This window comes from Sturnira hondurensis, unplaced genomic scaffold, assembly GCF_014824575.4.
Source record: "Sturnira hondurensis isolate 20B ecotype Veracruz unplaced genomic scaffold, ASM1482457v3 Scaffold0014384, whole genome shotgun sequence".
In the NCBI taxonomy this organism is placed as follows: Eukaryota; Metazoa; Chordata; class Mammalia; order Chiroptera; family Phyllostomidae; genus Sturnira; species Sturnira hondurensis.
The window spans coordinates 17,085,303-17,102,029 of record NW_028087015.1 but is presented as its reverse complement, the minus strand read 5'-3'; positions in this window follow the sequence as shown (position 1 = coordinate 17,102,029).

Here is a 16,727-nt window from a genome sequence, read left to right as displayed (position 1 = left end):
CTGCTTGTACTTGCAATAAATGGAACAGAGCTTCACTGCCCTTTGAGGAGTGTTGTCATCTGTTGCCCACCGCCAACGCCTTACCCATCTTTCAGGAATCCCTGGACCCTGTTGCAACCGGACCGCAGCAAGCCAGGGCATATCTTAGACCAGACTTCTTTTTTGAGACAAATAATGACAGCAGATTTTGTTTGACTTTTAAAAAATCTTTTCTTTACTTGTGGGTTTGGGGTGATGTTGGTGGTGCTGGTGGTGTGTTTTGTGTGTATGGACCTCAAGGGCTCCTATCACCTCCATTGCTTCGTGTTGGTATTTGAGACATGGCTCCTTGCAAACAGCCCAGAGCAGCCCAGGGGCCAAGTGTCTGCAAATCAGAGAAGTTGTCATCAAGTGTCAGGTTGAGCTTGTTAGAGATAAAATCCTAGCAATCTTTTTTCCCTGTATTATTTTTTAACTAAATTTACTGGAATGACATTGGTTAATAAAATGATATAGGTTTCGAGTTAATACAATTCTATGATATGTCATCTGTACATTGGATTGTGCTCACAACCAGAAGTCAAATCCACTCCCATCGTCATATCTTTGACGCCCTTAACTCCTTTATATTTTATTACACTTTGTTCCTTCTGGAACCCAAAGGCAAGCGAAGTAAAGACAAAAAGGAATAAATGGGACTGTATCAAACTAAAAAGATTCTGCTCAGCAAAAGAAACCGCCAACAAACAGAAGGCCAAGCCATGGAAAGGGAGAAGACATTTGCAAACGACAGGTCTGACAAGGGGTTCATATCCAAAATATATACACAACCCCTTCAGCTCAACAGCAAACAACCAGCACGATTAAAAATGGTCAGAGGACCCAAACAGACACTTCTCTCGAGAAGACAAAAGTGGCCAACACATATGTGAAAAGATAGTGAAGTTCGTAACTATTAGGGAAATGGAAATCTTATGTTTTTCAAACAGCAGTTTACAGAATGGGCCTAAAGGGTAGTATCCTACATAAAATAAGTCAGACAAAAAAGACGACTATTGTATGATCTGTCTTATAAGTGGAATATTAAAAGAAGACAAAATAAGTGAATAAACAAAACACAACTAAACAGAAACAGACCCGTAGAGGTATGGCGAACAAGCTGATGATACCCCAAAGCGAAGGGTAGGGTAGGAACACAAAAACAAAGAACAGAATACAGGTTGCAGTTTCCTCACACAATAAACTTTATAGCTTATGCCCCAAAGGGACTGGATAACAACATTTTTTTAAAGGAGAAAAAAAAGAGTGGGGTGAACAAAAAATATCTGGTATTTGGTATATTGAATAGATACCCAAAATAACAAAAACGTGTTTTTTTCTTTGTGACTAGAACAGGAACAGAGCTTTTGATAGCTTCACAGGGCTGAGATAGGGACTTGCTCAGACACTGGGGGACTTGCTCAGACACTGGGGGTAAGCTACACCTACCTGGCGTGGCTGCCTCAGGTAGGTGTAGCTTGAAGATTCCTACTCAAAATATCCAGGTTAAAGGAGAGAAAAACCTTAGAAGAGTTTGGTTTAGTTTAAAATCATCTCAGTCCCTGAGAGTAAATTGAGATTACTTCAATTTTTTCATGCCTTCAACTATCTGATATAAGCATACACAAATTTTTTTTAGAAAAATAAAAACATCATCCTCAGCTAAAAATTAGTTCTAGTAACCGCTCTGTAAATAGTGTTTGCACAAAATAAAAAGTAAGCACACAAAGTGATAAAACTTTATGAACAAAATCCAGCAGAAACAAGAGATAACAGGGAAAGGTCCATGGGGGCTGCAGACTGTGGTTATGAGACAAAAACTTTGGAATACATATGTTTTCTACGTTCAAGGAGTTAAGACAAGATTGAGAACTGAAGAATAGAACTGGAAACTAAAATAGGTAGATAGATAGATAGATAGATAGATAGATAGATAGATAGATACATAGGTAGATAGATAGATACATTCTTTCTTAAAATAGGCCATTGCAAAGGGTTAGCAATTTTACCCGAAAATAGCTGATGGTGATTTGTTACCCACGAGTCTAGAGGCAGTCACGTTTCTATAGTAGCTGTCTCTCTAATAAATTTTCCAGTTTCATTTTTATCTGTTCTCTGTAGTATCCTCATGCTTCATTGTGTCCTCGAGTCTTTAGTGACAACTTTATCACTTACTGGCCTCAACCAAATCCCCAAATTTGTTTTCTGTTTATGTTGTTTTTGTTATTTTGCCAGTTATAAAGTTTTGATCTTTTCTATGAAAGTCCAGACAGAAAGCACACATTGATTCATTCAGGCACGTAACCACTTCTGTGTCCTGTCCTGTGTTGCAGTGGGCCGTTGTGCCCAGTACTAGCCACATGCACATAATTAGGGAATCTCGCAGCCTCCCAGTGATGACGGCTGGGCTCACAACACAAGTGCCAAAGAATCAGAGGGCATCAAAGATCCCTTCAGAAATTTTCCTCTGATTATGGTATTAGTTATGTCAATGAACAAATTGCTTTTTTAGCCAATTCCTTTTGTCTGTGTGATTCTCCTCACTCCAAAAAGATGCCTAAATGTCAAAGAAAATTGACATACTAAATACTAAAACTTTGTTAGTATGGTATTTGGCCAAGTTGAATCAGTTATGGATCTTATGCTAGGGTATACTATTCTCTAATTAAATGATTAAGGTGTTGTAATAAGGACATTCTGAACTTATTGTGAGGGGAATAAGTTAGCTTTGTAATTGTTGGGACATAGTAAGTACCACAGCATTTCTCGAAAAATTCGCCGCCTCCTATAGTATTGCCTTCACCATGATCTAAGTCAGAAATACTCATTACATTATTGTTCCTTGCATTTATTTTACTGCGTTCAGGGCTGTTGCATTTGGATGCATATCAAGGTCTTTATGGACTTATGAGCTAATACTTCGGTCATCTTAATTTTAAATTTGCAACTCTGTTGTTCAAAGTAAATAATCAAATGAAAACCAAGGGGTAATGGAAAATCAAATCTTTCCATAAGTTGTGCAGTCTGACACCTGATGAAGGGTATGCACGAGAGTACAATTAAGCCTTTTCTCTGTCACTAAAAATACACATAAAATTTACTGGGAATGTATATTAGTGAAAGAATGAGAATAAAATGATGACATTAAAAGAATTTCATGCATATTTTTTTAAAAGAAGACTGTCCAATCTCATACTGTTTACATGTAATTCTGGGGTGATCCCTTTAACAAGAGGAATGCTGAGTGTTGGGGAGGCCATTTTTAAAAAAAACACAAAATTGATTTTGAACATCTCTCTGTTTCTGTTACTCTCCTGTAATGACAGTGAAGCCTCAAAGTAGCTGAAGGACCATTGGGACTTCAGCGCTACTCTGGTGCCTGTGTTTTCTCACAGATAAAAACAAATGTCAGCTTGTGTGTGCACAGCACAGATCACCAGGTGGCTGTGGCCTCAGGATGTTGCTGGGAGGTAGAAGCATAAACAACAACAGGATTCCACGTACCCCTCACAGATCTGTCAGTTCCCATTTATCGTGGGATGAAAAATACATTTTTGTCCTAGGGCAATTGATTTAATACATCCTCACTGAGTCCAAATTGTTGTCAAGAAGAGAGTTTTGTTTCCTGTTTTATTCTTTGATGAGGTGAAGTCTATTCAGAGGTGCAGTAAAGTTCCAAAAGCACCTTTGATTTATCTGAAAGTTGTCCATGACTTGGGGGTCTTCACCTCTGCCTTTCTATGAGCGCTGCTGTAATGGACCTGTTGGTAGGAAAAAACAAAATACAGGCTTTGTTAGAATTAAGGTTTCTCTTAAAGTGTCCACACTGTTGATGTCTGCTTGAGCAGTTTCTTAGATGAAAAGGACACTAGATTAAATTAAAGCAATTAATTTTCTGTGCCCTGTGTTGGCTAGACAGAGCACAGTGAAATGCTGAGAGAACTTCTAAATGCTTCCAGCGCTGACGGTGCAGCTACAGCCCACGATTAGGTCTTCTTTGTAAATGTTCTGATTTTCCTATTTCTTCAGTCTGTGTTCCCCAGCCAGGTTTTTGGCATGCCTTATCAAGTTTCATGCTTTTTCATAGTGCCCCAAATGCAGTAGACACTTTAAGTAAATCATAATGAATTGTTTTATAACAGCACAACGGAGGTTTTAAAAAGACAGGAAGTACTATGTAATAGCAAGATACAAGTTCCAGTGACCATTGTTCAGTGGTGCTTCTCAAACTTCCGGTAAGTGCAAGGCAAGTTTTTTGTTTTGTCCTAATCCACTGCACATGAGAAAATAAATTTTAAAAATCATATAAAATACAGGCTGCTATTTTCTCATTCGACTCCACAGACAAAGAAATCTAATCTTAAATTTACCATAAATGCTTCCCAACACTCTCAATTTCTATACTTATTTCATTGCAAACAGGGAATAATTTGTGGACCCTCTATGGTCTATAGACCACACCTGGAGACCCAGTGGATTACATCACATGGGACTAGCTTTTATTTGTTATCAATAACGTCTGTCATAATTTCATTGGTTTTATATGTGTAATTTATTCAACTATAAATATGTAATATTAAGGAAAAACATTCCTTAAAAGTGTAATGGTATTATGTATGTGCAGTGGTAGTCGGAACTTGTATTATATTTTGATTTCTGGAGCGAAAATATTTTCTTGTTGAACAGGGTGGACAGCTGGGACTCCGCCCTGTTCCAGGAAGACAAATGCAGACTCTGAAAGTTCCTAGGGATGAGCCTCCCTAGCACCATGGGACTTGGTTATCCATCTAAGTGGTTGGTCATCATTGCACCTTTTGGATTGATTTATGACAAAAAGGGGTGTGTGGAAGAAAAGGGGCCCCACATTAACTTGACAAGCCCAGGGCAGAACTTACAAACTCAGAGAAATGAAAACTCATGAACTAAAAGCAGTTCCTGGCTGGTAGTCTGTCCTAGTCCACTATCTTTCCCTAAAAAAGGTCAATCTTTACCTTAACTGAGCCTGCCTATTGCCTTTGTGCAGCTATGATGATAAACTTTTGGAAAGGCAAGGTGACTTCCTTTTCCCAACCCCTTGGGCAAAACCACCAGAGTTGAGACCACAGATCCCCTCATTGTCATTGTAATCTTGTTAATTGTTGACTGTTAACTATCCTTTACACACCAAAGTAAAAGAAGTGTGTGTCTAAAGGAGGGGAATGGTCGGGGAGGGAGCGTGCAGGGTGAGAGGAATCCAGGGGGGTGGGGAATGGGACAACTGTAGTGGCATAATCAATAAAATATATTAAAAAAAGAAAATAGGAGGTATTGCTTAGTCAGACCAGTTCTATTTTGTGGATGTAATTTCTCATTTTAGGCTTTAGAACTATTCTTAGCAATGTCGAAAATTACCGTAATTTGCTGTGTATAATGTGCATTTTTAATCTAAATTCTTGAGGGAAAAATCAGGATGCACATTATACATGGGTAGTGCTAATTCCATGTCTATATAAATGTTTTCATTCTTTTATTTATGAGTATGCATTAAAAGTGCAACTCTAGAAAGCAGTAACAATACCCACATGCAAAATCTTACCCTGAAATACAATAACAGGTTTGTTTCTAAATATAAATAAATAACTGAATTCAAAAGAAGAAATATGTGTCTATCATTTTACCTTTTATCCAATCCTAGAGGTTCTCTGCACCCCTGCTCTGCTTTCTCCCACCCCCCTAATCCATCACAGTCCCTTTTGTCTCTTTCTTTGATGCAGTGTATAAATTAAGACGCTAAACTGCCATTCTCCAGAGCATTTCTCAGCCTGTTTCTCAGACCAAATTTTTTCTTCTTCCCTTTTCGTTTGGCTTGATATACATGAATAAGCATATGATATCAAAACATTGCGACCACAAAGCAGTTTCTTGCTGCCTTTATAGCTGAGAATTCAGGTGCCAGATAAATGTAAACCCTGAGGTCTGACTTTTTAAATAGAAATGACAAAACATTCTTTTACCTATGTCTCTATTGTACAGGCACAGAGCAGTGTAAGGAACTCACAAATGAGAGTGAATGCTGAGTGGTAGAGGTGAGAGATTTGGATACAGCTTACTCCAAGATAAAAAAGGCAATAGTAAACTAAGAAAATGCAGAAAAATGTAGGTTCTTAAATACATCTAGATATCAATATAATCTGTATTCATTAAATGTGCACATGAACAATAACCAGAAAATGAATAATTTGAGACTTTGCTGGGTGTGTTTTCATCTACGATTTTCATGGTTTTGAGTCTAACGTTTAAATCTTTGATTTATTTTTAATTTATTCTTGTGTATGGTGTAAGAAGGTGGTCTAGTTTCATTTTTCTGCATGTATCTGTCCAGTTTTTCCAACAGCATTTATTGAATAAACTATCTTAACCCATTGTATGTGCTTACTTCCTCTGTTGAATATTAGTTGACTATAAAGGCATGGGTTTATTTCTGGGTTCTCTGTCCTGTTCCATTGATTCATATGTTTGCTTTTATGCCAGCACCATGCTGTTTTGATTACTATGGCCTTATAATTTAGTTTGATATTAGCCAGCATGATTCCTCCAACTTTGTTCTTTCTCAGGATTGCTGTTGCTAAGAGGGGCCTTTGTGGTTCCATATAACTTTTTGACATATTTGTTTCAGTTCTGTGAAACATGCCACTGGAATCTTAACAGGAATTGTATTGAATCTACAGATTGCTTTGGGTCATATGGACATTTTAATGATGTTAATTTTTCCTATCTACGAATGTGGTATGTGCTTCCACTTATTTGTATTTTCTTCAGTTTCTTTCTTCATAGTCTTATAATTTTATGAGTATAGGTCTTGTACACCCTTGGTTAGGTTAATTCCTAGGTATTTATTCTTTTCCTAACAATCATGAATAGATTGTTTTCTTAATTTTATTTTCTGTTAGTTTGTTATTGGCATATAAAAATAAAATTACTTTCTGGATATTAATTTTGTATCCTGCTACTTTGCTGAATTCATTTACTATTTCTAGTAGTTTCTCAATGGAATCCTTGGGGTTTTCTATGTATAGTATCATATCATCTACAAAAAAAAATGACAGTTTTACTTTTCCTTTCCAATTTGGATGTCTTTTATTTTTTTCTTCTTGTCTGATTTATGTGGCTAAGACTTCAAATATTATGTTGAATAAGAGAAGTGAAAAAACCATACCTGTCTTGTTCCTAATCTTAAAGGGAACACTTGTAGTTTTTGCCTGTTGAGTATGATGTTGGCTGTGGGTTTGTCATATTTGCTTACAAAGTTCAAGTGTCTTCTAATCCCACTTTACTGAGATTTTTTTTTATCATAAATGGGTGCTGACTTTTATAAATGCTTTTTTTGTCTATGAATATGACCATGAGGTTTTTAATCCTTCATTTTGTTTAGGTGGTGAATCCTATTTATTGATTTTCAAAAGTTGATTTTTGGATATTGCTTGTAGTAATACTTTATCAGATACATCTCTCTAAGCAAAGGAAACAAAAGAAAAAATAAATAATTGGGACTAAATCAAACTAATACCTTTTTGTACAGCAAAGGAAATTATAAACAAAATAAAAAGACAACCCACAGAATGGGAGAACATATTCACTAATAGATCTGATACGGGGTTAACAACCAATATTTATAAAGAACTTACAAAACTGAACACCAATAAACCAAATAATCCTATTAAAAATGGGCAAAGGATCTGAAGAGACTTCTCCAAAGGGGACATACAAATGGCCAATAGATATATGGAAAGATACTCATGTTCACTAATCATCAGAAAAATGCGAATTAAATCCTCAATGGGATATTATCTCACATGAGACAGAATGGCTATCATCCATAAATCAACAAACAAGTGCTGGTGAGAATGTGGAGAAAGGAGAACCCTTTTGCAGTGCTGGTAGGAATGCAGATTGGTGCAGCCACTGAGGAAAGAAGTATGGACATACCTCAGAAATTAAAAATGGATCTGCCTTTTGATCAAGCAATTCTACTTTTGGGAATATACCTGAAGGAACCCCAAATATTAATTTGAAAGAACGTAAGCACCAAGATATGGAAGCAGCCCAAGTATCCATCAATAGATGAGTGGGTAAAACAACTATGGTACATTTACACAAGGGAATACTACTCTGCTGTAAAAAAGAATAATATTTTACTCTTTGCAACAGTATGGATGGACCTGGAGAACATTATGCTAATAAAATAAACTAGGAAGAAAAAGACAGATATTGTATGGTTTCACTTACATGTGGAATCTAATGAACAAATTGAACTAATAAGGAAAATGGGGACAACCTCATAGATGGAGAGAAGGATGACAGCTATTGGGGGGTTTAGGGGGTAGAGGGATTGAACAAAAAGGAAAAAGGACTCATGGACACGGACAACTGTGTGGTGGTTGCTGGGGGGAAGGGAGTATGAGGGGACTAAATGCTAGAAAAAAATACAATAAACTTCAAATAAAAATGAAAAAATAACCCTGGTGGTGTGGCTCACTGAGTGATGTACTATGAACCAAAGGGTTGCTGGTTCAGTTCCCAGATCAGGACACCTGCTTAGGTGGTGGGCCAGGTCCCCAGTAGTGGGTGTGTAAGAGGCAACCACACATTGATGTTTTTCTCCCTTTCTCTTCCTTCCTCTCTTCCTTTCTGTCTAAAAATAAATAAATTATTTAAAAAATAAAAAATAAAAGCAAAATATAAATTTATAACTTCAAAGAAAATGAGTGAGGAAAACACCTTTAATTGAATTTAATGTGGAATTATAAGCAAGTTTTTTTGATTTCCATTAATAATATCTGCAATAAAGTAAATAATTCCCTCCTCCCCACTTCTTTTGGTCCTGTATGTGTTTCATAAATGCAAACTAGATTAGAGAATTGAAGGCATTTGTTTATAGTAATACATATATAAATTTCTATATATTATCTGGGACTTGCTACTGCTCTGAACTTGGACAGGAGGTAGAAATACCAGGTGCCTCTAGCTTTAGACCCAGCTAAACTGAGAGAAACCTAAAGGAGAAGAGAGAAGCCACTAGAGGTTATGAAAGAGTTAAAAGGGACAGATAGATTCTGCAAGGGAGGAGGTGTAACAGGCTTTCTGCTGTGTCTTACCAGAGGGGAAGACTTGGGCAGTGGTGTAGTAGCCCTCCTTCAGTAGGTGTTGGTCTGTGAACTGGTCACTGGAATGTGGAGACCGCAGGTAGGTAGGCACCAATCTGGAATGCACAGACTGTGTTGGAGGTTGGAATTAAGGACAAGTATGAAGAATGATACAAAAGAATGGCTCCCCTAAGGAGAAGGGGATCCCTAATGGAAATCAATGTCAGCCCCTTCCACCCCCTTGAAGCCAGTGCGTGGAACAACAATACCTGTGGCTCTCTGCCCTCACTTTGCATAATAATCAGCCTCTCTGGTGTGGACAAAAAAGCCTTAGGAATCTGCTCCCTTCCTCAAATATTGACAGGCCCGGTGCTTGCTGATGAACACGGGAGGGGCCTGAGTGCTGTATGGAAGATGGGCAGGGCAGTCACCTCATATCTGAGCTCTCCACGCCACTGGCTGTGGATTCAAACTCGTCCTGATTCGTGTGCTTTTTATTTTTAAAAGCATTGTATTTGATTATTAGGAATTTCTATCATAGCATTGTCTTAGAAATTGTACCATTCTCAAATGAATATTTTATTAATAGTACTTTTATTATGTGTAAATAGTGATCTTCATGGGGTAAGAAAGATAAATATATGAAGCAGAAAGACAAATATATGAAGGTAGATCCTCTGATTACTTTCATGTTATGAAGTGGTCAGAGAGGCATAATTCTTCAGCCATGTAAACTGTCATATCTCATCATTGTAGCAGTTAACAAGAAGCATTGACTTTTCTGACTAGTGTTTATATTCATTTTTCTTAAAACAGAATTCAGGAATAAGAACCGTATAGTCGCCAACAGTGAAATCATGATACTCAAGCGGCTTCACTGAATTTGTTTCCCTTAGGAAATTTAAATAGGGTTAAATATTTGAGGACTCTGTTGTTATTTTATGAATCATCTAGACCAAGGGTCACAAACTCCACCCATGGGACAAATCTGGCTAGCGGCCGGTTTTTGTCAGTAAAGTTCCCACCCTGCTTGTTTCTCTGAGGGTGCGTTCACGCTACAAGGGCAGAGTTGAGCTGAGTAATTGGGACAGAAACTGTGTGAACTGCAAAGACTGAAATAGGAACTAAATGGTTTTCTGCAGAAAACACTGATCTAATTGATTAGCTGAACTTTAGCAAAAGTTCTAGAAGTTTTGAGTAGTATGGATAAAACCTTCAGGTTTTTAACTGACTATACACAAATGATACAATTTTATCTTTAGCTGAGCTAAAAGAAATGAAAAAGTTTGTGAAAAGTATGTGAGTCATTGATTAATCTCATCTACACTGTCAGTAGTATTTCCACACTGTAGAGATTTAATCTAAAAAGCTAACCCGTATTGGAAAATCACAATATGCCAGCCATTGCTTTATGTTCTTTATCTGTAATTTCTTATGTAAACATCACAACAATGCTAGCAGAAACCAATATTATCCCTTACTTTACAGATACATGCCCAGATGTTAAAGAATATGTTCACACAGATAGCATGGGCAGAGCTGAATCTGAACTCAGGAAATCTTGCTCTAGAGTTCACATTCTTAACTATCACACTCCTATTTAGCAACAACAATAAAAAATTTCTTAATGGAATTTTAATGTTTAAGTCCATTATTATATCCAATTACATGTATTAATGGTAATCTGTAAAGTTATATTTGCATTTTTTGCCATGTAGCATATTATATCTGTTCATTATGTAGAGTCTTCTTATTAATTTTAGCTATATGTTCCCATGACTAATAATTTCATGGCCAATGCTTTGTGATCTCTGTATGTATGGAAAGTATTACTAGAGTGAGTTTTAACTTCTCTGCTAATTGTTTGACATACTGTAATCTAAGAGACAAATTGAGAAGACTTAACTATATAAATAACCTTGAACATTTTGCTTTGAAGATATTGTCAATGTCTTTTTTTTGAGACATGGGTGGAAAATAGAAAAGGGATCTAGGTTGAAGAAATGAAATACAAAGGTACAATTAAATAAAATTATAGGTAGGACTTTATGTAATAATCTTGCTGAAAATTATAGGGTTTCTCTATCTTGTATAAAAAAATGTTTTACCAAAAGTGTTTCTCCAACTTCTCTTTGATAGTTATGTAGTGGCAATGTGATCCAGAATTGAGGCAATTATGGTGTAAATTTAGGCTAAAAATATACATTTACTTCAGGTATTTGGTAAGTGAGGCAAAAAGAAACATTTGTGAAATATAAAGACCTCAAAACTCTGTTTTTCTTTTTTTTATTGAATGTTTTATTGTTGTTCCGTTAGAGTTGTCCCAATTTTTCCCCCTTTGCTCTCCTCCACCCAGCCCACCTCGCACTCCCACAGTCAATCCCCATCCTGCTGTCCATGTCCATGGTCATTCACACATGTTCCTGGCCTATCCCCTTCACTTTCTTTCCACCCTCATTCCCCTCCCCTCTTCTCCTGCGGTCACTGTCAGTCTGTTCCTTGTTTTCATGCCTCTAGTTCTATTTTTCTCATTTGTTGATTAGGTTCCTCTTATAGGTGAGATCATATGGTATTTGTCCTTCACCATCTAGCTTATTTCACTTAGCATAGTATTTTTCAGTTTCATCCATGCTATCGTGAGTTCCTTCTTTCTTTCTGCTATGTAGTATTCCGTTGTGTACATTTGTACCAGAGTTTTTTGATCCACTCATTTACTGATGGGCACTTGGGCTGTTTCCAGAACTTAGTGCCTGGCTTTAGAACTTGAAACTTATTATTTTTTCTAATTTAGTGTCAGGACTTGGTGGTATGCTTTCTAGAGCCTTGCACATCTATAAATTTCAAGCTGAAATATTTTAAACTACTAAAATTATTAAATAATTAGGCATTTGACAATAGTAAAATAGTTTTTAGAAGTTTTCTGAAAAGTTATGCCTTAAAAAGTAATGTATATACCTACTCTGAGTGGATAGAAAATCAGAATAACACATCTTAGTTTCTGCTTTCCTTTTTAAAACTTCATTACTAAAAATTTATTACTGAGCACTTTTGTATTTAGTCCCATACAAATAATTTATAGATCAAAACCTTTAAACAACATGGAAAATAGAAGTTTTGATATTAGAAGTAACCCACACCCTTCCTACTGAATCCTTGTACGTTTTCCGAAAGACTTGTGCAAATCCTTCTCACATTTGGAAGTTTGCACATTGTCTGTCCGATGGTGGATTCACGAAGTAAATCCTGCTTTCTGGGTCTGTAAGAGGTAAGCACTAAGCTTATGTTCCACCAATCATATGCACACACGGTGAGCTTTGAATGAAAAATGAGCCACCAGAAGAAACAGGTGGTAATGTGAGGCACAGCCAGTTTGCTGAGCCAGGTGTTGGGAGTGGGGTGGCGGGTGCCGGACAGAGCCGTCCCTTCGCAGGGTTTTCTACAGAGGTAGTACCCTTGTCTTCACCGGGGAGCTGCGGTGTAATTCTCGGAGTTGTTTCTGGATATTCAGCCTAGAGCATTTCTCTCAGCCATCCGTCCGTTCTGTGAGGTCCCCTCAGTTTTATTATTATTGTCATTATTTCTATTAATTTAGAACTAATTAGAGTGAATTTGGGGTGTGCGTATAAAAGGCAGACTGAGCACCCGGAAACAAACAAACAGCTAAACAAAACAACTAATTAGGGGCTGGAAATAAAATTCCGGGGCCAAAGTACAAAAAGCAAGTTCAAAGTGAGTTCATAGTCATGAGGACTAGATGAAGAATCTGTATTCATACTCGTAGCTCTACTTTCTAATCACCTGAGCCAGGTAACCCCCCCTTACTTGCTCTAACACCTCCACGCACACAAAGCTCTCTTTCATTGATGTCTTCAATCTGTTGGCCCACAGCTATCTGATTTTCTGTATTTATTTTTCTCCTTATTCAGCTTAGATGCCCCACTCCCTCACTATAATCACACTTTTACATGTTCTTCAATTTCTTGCCCATTTTCCCCACCATTGAATGAATCCAGTTATTTGAAGACTTCATACCTAAACTTGTAGTTCAGAATTTCCAGAAAATAATTATATTAAACTTACTAATTTTTATCACTATATGCTTATAATTCCTAATCTCAGATAGGACAGAAACCATCTAAGTTAGTGTCTGTATAGTTAATGTCTTAATTCACTTTGTATCACGATGATGATATCCATTTTTTCCTTTCTTAGCACTCCATCCAACTCTGTTACTGTTCTTGTCTTACACACAATTGATTCTATTATAGTTCATTAAGAATATAGATTCTACCAGAAAATAGCTCATTCCTTTTCCCCTGATCACATGAAAATATACCTCTATGTTCCACCTGTGCACCCAATCTTTCCTTTCCCTGCTGAGGGAAGGCTGAGTGCCTTCTCTTACTGGAGGAAAGTGCCTCCTGGGAAGACTGAGGTCCCTGTTTTCTGGCTTTCTCTAGGACTTCCCTTCTTTGGTTATGACAACTTTCTATACCACCAGTCTCTTTTTTCTTAATGCCTCTATCATATCCTATACATTATGTTCATAACTTTTACAAAAGTCCACTCATCTTCATTTATTTCTTCAGCTACTGCATAGTTGCTTGGCTACAGAAATTTTTTTTTTTTGGTCAAACGAGTAACCAAGTCATCTGATCTCTATTTCCTCAAGAAAAAGGCTACATGAGCATCTCATGGAACCCAAGGGCGGTGAGGGAAGCCAGGTGACATGACAGGCTGGCTCTGAGAGCTAGAAAATCATCAGAGACGAGAACTTCTCTAGCTTGATATCTTGTTTTTTTGTGGTCTTTTTATGTTTGTTTCTTTATTTACATATGTTTAAATCTTTCTTCTGGATCTATAAAGCAGAAATGATGAAATTCTTGGAAACATTTGGTCTAGACTTTTAAAGAAAAAAGTCCACATTGTAGATAAACATTTTGCCTCAAGATTTTTGAAATAGGATTTGTGTGTTTCCTTTGAATGTGTCTCTAAGCAAAGTCTGTCCAGATGGAGGCCAGGTATAGTTATTTATATCTTCAAAAGACTAACTTTTGCTTTCAATTGTCCAGAACTCTCTTTTCATGAATTTTTCTATAATGTATAAACAAGAACAGTTAAGGGCTTAGTGGGAAATATACAATGTATTTCATTGAAGTGAGACATAAAACAGTGTTCAATTACAAAGAGTTTTATCATCAAGATGGTGAGATGAAAACATTCCACAAAGGCAGCCTGATCATCTTTGCTTCTAAGTTGATTCTTTCATTGTTGATAAATACCCTTTAATAGATCTTCTAGTGTTATGTTACAATACACAAACTCTCTAGAAAATATGTGGATTCAGATTCTTGCTTTGCCACTTACAAAACATACTACCTTGGAGAAGTCACTTAACGCATTTGTGCTTCAATTCATTCATCAGTAAAATGGAACTCTGTAAGAATTATATGCATCTAGGAGAGAACTTGCTGCTAAATACCAATATTATTTGTCACCATTTATCTGAAAATATTTATTATGACTTTCCATTAATTCCTACTTTGTGTGGGTATAAAATTTTAGATTAGCAGGATGTTTCTATCAGGGTATTATGAAGATAATATAATAAGCTTTTCTGAAATTTTGTTACTAATAAGAAGTCTGTCAATAGTCAGCAGGAAATACCTTTTTTCCTCTGGTGGCTTTTATGATTTTCTTTCTTTTAAAAACTATATATGTTGTATGATTCAATATGGTGATAAGGTTTATAACATCATATTTGGTCCTTTTTTCATGTGGTAAGAAAGTTTAACATGAACACTCTTAAATTTTTAAGTGTAAAACAAGATATTGTTCACCATGGTCAGTATGCTGCAGAGCAGATCTCTAGAACTAGTTCATTTTGCATAACTGAAACTTTATATGCCCATTGAACAGCGGTTTACCGGGCAACCACCACTCTACCCTCTGCTTCTGGGAGTTTGACTATTTTAGCTTCCTCATGAAAGTGATATTGTGTAGTATTTGTCCTTCTGTGACTGGCCTATTTCACTTATCTTAATGTTCTCCATTAAGATAATGTCTCAATAAGTAGGATTTCCTTCTTTTTTATACGGCCCAATAATATCACATTTTATGTATACACCACATTTTCTTTATTCATTCATCTGTTGATAGAAATCTGGGTCGTTCCTATGTCTCGATTATTGTGAATAATAAGAAAAAGAACATGGCAGTGCAGACACACCTTTGAGAACTTAACTTGAATCCTTTTGGAAATATACCTAGACATATAACTTCTGGGTTATGTCATAGTTCTATTTTTATTTTTTGATAACTTTTCATTTCATTTTCTATATGCTCTAACAAGATCCTTCATTGTTTATTGCATGATATTTAATAAAATTACTACAAAAACATAATTTTTCTTTTTTCTTTTTTCATTTCTAAGGGCCTATGATCTGCTGAAGATTGTGGTCAGTGTCAATTACAAAAAGATGAATAAGATTATCTGAAAGTGCCCTGGCGGTGTAGCTCAGTGGATTGAGCACGGGCCTGCGAACCAAAAGATCTCGATTCGATTCCCAGTCAGGGCACATTCCTGGGTTGCAGGCCAGTTCCCAGTGGGGGACGCATGAGAGGCAACCATATATTGATATTTCTCTCCCTCTCCTTCCATTCCCCTCTAAAGATAAATAAATAAAATCTTAAAAAAGATTATCTGAAACTTTGAGAAACATTATTTTATGAAGAAGGGACATGCATAGGTGATTGTTATCCTCGGTAGACTTGGTAAATTATATAAATACGAGAAGCCTGGACACGGTGCCATAAAAGCATGAAGGAGGCAGTGAGAAATGCTGCCCATGACAGTTGTGGGAGATCTCACATGGCAGAATTTAAAATTTTATTCTATCTTCTTTATCAAGCTCTGTCTTTTTAAGATTCTGGATGACATGGGAATGGCACGTAAACACTTCTGCCGCCTGCCGAAGTGTTTTGCTTGTCACCAGATAAAGCGCTTGTGTGATTGTTGGAGTTGTGAGCCAATCTGACTGTGTTCTCATGGGATAACTTTTCACTTGAAAAATTAATGCACTGTGGTGATTCTGACCCAAGTGTTTGACAGATGTTTTCTGATAAACAGACAGGGTGAGACTGCCACTTCAAGGAACATAACTGGTAGTATTTGAGGCCAATGATATAACTGACTTTCAAGGAGTAATTTTGGGAAATGTGTGTTTACTACCATAGATTTTTCAAAACTTAGAACTTTTCTGATGAGATTGCCAATGCTATTGATAGATGTATTTTTTGATATTGCATAATGAAATATGTTAATGTATAGAGGATATATGTAACTGTGGAACCGATATTTTCTAAATGACTGATGCATGATGTTAGCAAAATCTCACAGAGTAAAAGATTTTAAAATACAAAAGTGAAAAAAGGACCTACTTTGAAACCACAAACTAATTATAGTGTAGTAGAGCATAAAAGGTTAGTTGATGTACATTCAGATTTCATATTGTAATTAGCATTGTGAGTGAGTATCAGTGTCATACCTAAAAAGAACATCCACAATTTATGCTTGTCAGGAATTAA